The sequence below is a fragment of the Elephantulus edwardii genome, unplaced genomic scaffold (assembly GCF_000299155.1).
Source record: "Elephantulus edwardii isolate Elephantulus edwardi_28Jun2011 unplaced genomic scaffold, EleEdw1.0 scaffold00262, whole genome shotgun sequence".
Taxonomy (NCBI): Eukaryota; Metazoa; Chordata; class Mammalia; order Macroscelidea; family Macroscelididae; genus Elephantulus; species Elephantulus edwardii.
In genome coordinates this window covers 1,113,756-1,120,748 of record NW_006400012.1, presented here as the reverse complement: position 1 = coordinate 1,120,748, position 6,993 = coordinate 1,113,756, and the positions used below count along the sequence as shown (strand labels likewise).

Below are 6,993 nucleotides of genomic sequence, written 5' to 3'. Positions count from 1 at the left end.
GAATGAGGTGCTTGGGGTCTTTCAGCGGGTCTTTCACGGCTTTCTGGGAGCGGCAGCTCCTCATCCAATCTCAACTTTGGGGTTGTCTTCATTGCATCCTAAATGCTAAGGAAACCGCTCCAAAAACAGGCGGCTTTGAAACCGCCAAGTTTTATAGGAGAGCTCTTCAAGTGAGGGGCGCGCGCAGCGGGAGGTGTTCAAGGGGCTAAGGTTGGGCTGGGCCCCACAATTCAGGACCCAGAGATGGAACTTGAGCGAAACCAAATAAGGTGGCAAGGCGGGAAGCAGCACCCGGGTAAAAGGGGAAGGCGCGCAAGAAAGGAAGCGTAAGGGCAAGGGGCGGGGCCCGGAGCGCGAGCCCGAGGGGTGGGCCCCAGGAAATGTGGGCGGGGCCGAGACGGGGCCTGGGAACGTGGGGTGAAGGGGCGGGCGGAGGAGGGCTAAAAGGACTTGGGAGGCGCTCCCCGAGTTCGCAGCGCAGAGATCCTTCGATGCACGATGGCTCAAGGGAGTGGCTCTAGGCGAGCCTTTACAGTTCTCGGTCTGCTGCTTCGTACAGTTGCCTGTCTGCTGCTTCATTTGGGTGAGTAGAGGTCTTCTCTGCGCCCCTCGCCCCTGTCGCGGGGGTTGGCAGCGCCCGGGTCTTCTGCGGGGTGGGGCACAGCGACTGCAGCGCCGAGGTGGGGGGAGGCCCGCGAGGCCCGGCCACGGGGAGGCTTGAAGGCAGAGCAAGGTGTCATTTCGGCAAATCTTCTTAATATAGTCTGAAAGAAACTTTATTTAGCCTTGAGACTCCTAAATCTGTTCGTCATAAAGATGGACCGGACTCCAGTTCGCCTCTCGCCCTAACTCAGTTTGGCCTCCTCTCTCCCCACCCCCCCCAACAAAAAACCTCCTTATTTCCCTGCCTCCCAACACCAGGCCTCTGCTACTCACTTCACCCGAACCCGGAGCCCTCTCCGAAGGCATCTGCCATTTCTGTGGTTTTCACTAGAACTCCCAAGTTACTTCCTGGGACTCCAAGAGCAGGAGCGGACCTCACCGCTGCTTCCCCAGGCCTAGCGAGGTCTCGCGGCCGGGTCCGAGCTGCCAGAAGAACGAGGCTGGTCCACTTTGCGCCTCCTCCCCTCCGAGTTTGGGCATCGGGAGCTCTGCCCTCCCACCCCCCGCCTCCCCGCCCCGCGCGCGGGCACCTCTGCAGGCGGCCGCGCACAGCAACCCGGACGCGGACTGCAGCGGTCGGTGCACCGATGCCTGCGCTGCGCTGTGGCTTACCTCCCGTTCCTTAGATGGTGCCCTCCTTTCCCCTTAAAACAACCCTGGGTTACCTCGTATTCATCACTAGTATTAAGATAGTCATGTGGGAGTAGCACTTTCACACCTCATTCATTAATCCCAGCAACTCCTTGAAATAGGACGCACCTTTGGTTCCATTTTTACCTCCAGCTTCTGTCTCCACACTTGGACTCTTTTCCTGAGTTCTCCTCATTGTGAGCCCTTTGATCTGTACTACATTTTTTTGAGTGCCTGTGGGATAGACAGGGAACTCTGGTGACAAAGTCTGTAGGGAGTTAAACTTCTAACCCAAAGACAACCCGAATCCACCAGCAGCTCCAACAGAGATAAATGGCAGTCTACTCTCCTGAGATTTACAGCCTCCAAAACCCCCCTTCAGAGTCATCTCTGAGGCGCTTCCCACTCAACAAGGAATGATTTTGAGTGGGATAGATAAAGAACCTCTGGTGGTGCTGTGATTAATTATTGTACTGTAGGCCAGCAGGTGGTTGAACTCACCTTGATAGAAGCCCTATAGGGCAGGTTTTTTCTCTCCTATGGAGTTGCTATCAGTTGAAATCAACTTGCTGGCCTCTGGTTTGGGTGTAGTAGGTACATCTTTGCAGTTCAAGCTGGGGCTTGGATAGTGTTAAAATGTTCCTAAAAGTATTATACAGTAAAGAGATAAGCATGGTAAAGTGGCATAGTCTGTTGCTTGGTGAGCTGCTAAGCACAATGCCATGCGTTTCTGGCAGTTCAAAACCACCACGACTTTTCCAGAAAGTTAAGTTTCTCCAGCAAGCACCCAAGTTGTTACTGCATTCATGAAACCTACTATTGATCTACTGTTGTTTTCTTATATAGCATTTGGAAGACCTTCCTAGATTCATGCTGTAGTTGTTCCACTGTAGGGAGGTCTGGTGAGAAGCTGTGATGCAGTCTATAAAGGCACGCAGTTATAATCCATCTGCTTCACGCCAGAAGGGTGGGCAGTCTCCTCCCATGTGATTGACTCTGAAAACAACTGGAAGGTCGGCTATGAGTTGGTTGTGGCACACAGCAGCAGTCGTCCCACTTTAGCATCTTGTAATCTAAAATTGATTTATATTAAAACACACACACACACACAGACACACAAACTTAACGGCATAACTATTTTTTAAAAAAGACTAGGCCCGTTGTTGTACAGATTGCCTTAGATTTGGATTGCCCTCCTGGTTAGGTTCTGGTTAAAACTTTCCCATCAGGAGTATTTTTATATGAGTTGCTATAGCAGTAACACAGCTGGATGGATAGCTTTCACAAACAAGTTTATTTCCTCAGAGTTTAGGAAGCAGGACGTCTAAATTCAGGATGCCAGACTTTGCTGACTTGGGCCCCAGGGGCCAGTTCTTTTCTTTTCACCTTGTTTCTCCAGTCTCTTAACTTGGCCTCGGTCTTTTCATCTCTTGTGTTTCAAAAGACATTGATTTCAGACTTATCCTACCTAATCCTTACATGTTCACACTGTAGACATAACCCTTCCCAAATGTGATTATAATCACAGGCACAGAGGTCAGGATGTTTTGGGCCACAGTTCAGTCTGTATCTTGTTACCATTGCACCTGGAGGCAGATGCATGCAGCCAGTTGTTCCCATGACTCCAGAGACAGAGCTTTGTTATATGGGTGGGGTTAGGTGAAGTGCGGAGAAAATGAGATTCCTCCACTGTAGAGGCATCTTCCTCTTTGTAAGTAATACTTGATATATTAAGTGATATTTTGAGATTGTGTGACTCTTGTTCCTTAGTAATCTTTTTAGAACACAAGATGATTCTTCCTAGGATCAGTACTACTGTAATATTTATAAATGCTGATTTGCTATTTCTGTTCTTCTGTATACATTTTTTCCTATTAACTTTGCTAAATATGTAATAATATATCAAGACATTTGTATGGATATTTATACTCCTATGTTTAAAAATAACTCCTAAGTAATTTCCACTGACAAAATAAGAAGTTAACACTTGGATTTTGCTGTGGTAAATGCATACCAGTCTTATAAAATCATCAGACTTCTGGGATAGTCTTTCTGGCTATCTGGCTTTCTGGCTGTGTTACTGCTATAGCAACTCATATAAAAATACTCCTGATGGGAAAGTTTTAACCAGAACCTAACCAGGAGGGCAATCCAAATCTAAGGCAATCTGTACAACAACGGGCCTAGTGTTTTTTAAAAAATAGTTATGCCGTTAAGTTTGTGTGTGTGTGTGTGTGTGTGTGTGTGTCCAGATGCATTTGGAAGTAGGGGACCAATGCTGTTCTGTACATTTTTTTTATTGGCCTTCTTAAAAAGAGCATTTGTAGCCAAACCTTGTAAATAAACCACTATAAAATAAAAGGAACATTTGTACACACATGCCTTCTGTTTACTTTTTAGTATTAATATGGGCTTGTGGCTTTTTCTTTTAAAAAAATTATTCTTGTCATTATTTATTTAGAAGCTCCGTTCTTCCAGATGTGTCAGATTAAAGCCTCTTCTAGCCAGTTTGGTGTGCTTTCAACTAGTTCCTAGAAGTTTTGGAGTACTTTCTTGCTTCTTGCCACAAAAAAGATATTTTTATTACATTTTGTATGCTTTCAGCCTCAGTCCTAAAATCATTGAAATTCCCTGGGCCTTTTGAGTTGGAGATAAGTATAGAAACCAGTTCTGGTTGAGAGGTGTGGTCAAGGCACCTGGAGTCATTGCTTCTGGCCCTATCCCTTCTCAGATCTGTTGTTGAGTACCATTAACTGACTCATAGCCGACCTTCCAATGGGTTTGCAGTAAATCTCATGGGAGGAGATTGCTCATTTTTCTCTCCTGGGGCAAATGTTGTATTTGACCTAAGTGCCTTATCGTTGGAAGCACAATTTCTTAGCAGTAAGTCACCAGAGCTTCCTCTTAACAGCAATAGAAAAGAAAAATATTTATGAAGTCATTTAACCTGTTACCTCTCAGTCTTGATTCCTCCATTCATAATTGTACCTGTCTCCATGGCACCAAATTATATTCATCGGAGCATAAGTGTATTTTCCTATCTTCCTGTATGCGCAAAATAACTTCACAATTGCTATACCTGTGCCACTGCCAACTATTCAAAGGTTAGTGATTTTTTTTCCTCTTCTGTATAGCTATGCTATCAATTTGATTCAAAGCTACATAGATTGGCTTATGTTTCTATTAAGTTTGAAGGTTTTTATTACTGATTTAATTTTTTAGTATTTACATGATTCCATTAAAATGATATAAAAAAGATAAGCTTAGACAAATTTTATCCCATCCTCTGCCTTTTCCCTTAGATAACATAAAATTTGCATCTTTTTTTTCTTTCCTATGTTTTTTACAGCTATAAATAGATAACATTTGTTTATTTTAAACTCTTTTTAAAAATTTTTTTATTTTATTATTATTATTTTTGTGTGAGTGTACCGTCAAATCAGATCTGACTGGTATGGGAGGAGATTGTCCCTCGGACCTCTGGGATTGCAGTGCAGCTTCTTGCCACTAGGCCACCAGAGCTCCCCTAAATTCCTCTTTTTAAGTAACAGGTAACTTAGAGTATGTGCTCTTCTGCACCTTTAAAAAACTGTTTTATTCCCATGAAGTGAGAAGGCATTGGAGGGAAGTGGCAAGTTACCAGAGAGTGAAATTATGATAATTTAAGTTTTTAAAAGAACTTCACTAGTTGCTGTGTGAAGCAGAGTCTGAAAGAGGAGGAAAGAGTCAGAAGAAAGGGAGATGTGCTACAGAGATCCTGCAAGTAAGAAATTATAGTGACCTGACAGGGGCAAGGCAGGAGGTGGTGAGAAGTGTGCGAGATGGATGTGTTTAGAAGTAGAACTGCCAGAATTTTGTGCTAAATTGCATTATGTGCAGTACCAGTGTACAAGAGCCTAGATTGTATTGTTGTTGTTGTTGTTAGGTGCCGTTGAGTCGTAGATGACTCATAGCGACCTTATGAATGAAAGGCCTGAGCACTCTTTGTACATAGAGTTTCCCGAGGCAAGCCATTTCGGAAGTGGATGCTGCTCCTGCTTCCAGGCTTGTTTTAGTCGGGAAGCTCCCGCCAGCAGTACATCATATGCTTCTTAATGTGTATTATTGTTGTTGGGTGTCGTCCAACTGACTACAGCTCATAGTGATCCTATGAACAACAAATCAGAATCTGTCCTGCACCATCCTCATAGCTTCTCAGTTGTTACTATCGCATTTTGCCTGCATATGAAATTATATGACTTTAAATTGTTTATTGTTGTTGTTGTTGTTATATACCGTCAAGTCAGAACTACCCATAGCCAACCCTCCATTGGGTTTTTAGAGTCAGTGAATCATAGAAGAGGAGGTTGCTCATCTTTTGCTTGTGAAGTAAGTAGCTGGTGGATTTGAACCACTTGCCTTTGGGTTGGCACCACAACTTCTTTCCACTAAGCTACCAGAGCTCCTTAATTTTTTATTAACATCATTAATAATTGGAATGTGGAGTAGACAAAAAGTATGAATCTAGAAAAACAGGACTTTGTTTATGTGTATTAGAAGGCATTTTAATACTCAGTCATTGTCATTTTTTAACAAATTCATATTAGTGAGTTCAACAGAAGTCTCTTCTAATTTAATTTACATTTCAAGAAGAAAGCTAACTTGGAATTGTCTTCAGGGATTACCAAATCCTTTTCTTTTTATTTTCTGCAAGCTTTCGTTTTTACACTGTACTTACGTGTTGCCATTGCATTTTGCCCAGATATAAAATTGTTTTAAATTTTGTTTTGATAGCAGATTAATTTTTGTAATTGAATAGAAGCAAAATTTATGAAAGATAAAAATTTACATTCACAAAATGTTATATTTTAAAGTTAATTAGGAAAATTGGATTTGAAACATAATTTGTTCTCCAGGTCTAAGAAATAGTACTTAGAAGGCAGTTGAAAATATTTCCTTTTTTTGATGTAAGTGTATGTTGGTGATCTCCGTGAGGATTTTCATCTTGACATAATGCTTCTTTTAGTCCTATGTCTTCAGAGTTTTTTTAATACTTCTGGTACTTGTTGGGGGTAAGAGTAGTAGCAGACTATATCATGCGAAAGGATGTTATAAATGCAGTGGGTGCTCAATCTGAAAACACATTTTGGCTCACTTTGCACAGGGCAAAACCAGATATAAGCCACATGACCATACTACTGGTGATGCATTTGTAGGGAGTTCTATTGGTGTAGTTCATAAGGAATTGCACTGCCAACCCAAAGGCAGCACTTCCCCTGGCACTTGGAACCCAGCAGCTGCTCCTAGGGAAAAAAATGGGCAGTCTCCTCTCCTGCAATCTACAGCCTCCCAAAAGCCTGTTGGAAGGTCAGCTATGATTTGGATCCAACTCTGTGGCAAGGAGGATTTTCTGTGTGTGCATTCTTATGTGGTCAACAAAAGCGAACTGAATGTGAGGTTATACCTGATCCTAAATGGAAAGAAAAATGTAACTGTTACACAGAATTTATAAAATGCACATTCTGTAGAATTGTTCAGCTCCCTTATTTAGAGATATGCCACTTCTTGATGAGGAAGTTTGTTTTGAAAGTCTTAACAAAATTAATCAATTTCTTGAAGTCAGGCTCTAGGGAAATGGGAAATAAATACATTTATACAACTTCTACCATTATCTGAATATTTATTTAGCTAATTTCCTCAAGTAATTGTTCTGTTTCCTTA

At 42.6% G+C, this 6,993-nt stretch overlaps 1 pseudogene; it reads right to left on the bottom strand.

The window, feature by feature from the left end:
- Positions 1–105: 105 nt before the first annotated feature.
- The window catches only part of LOC102849988, an 18,677-nt pseudogene continuing 11,789 nt past the window's right edge, over positions 106–6,993 (bottom strand).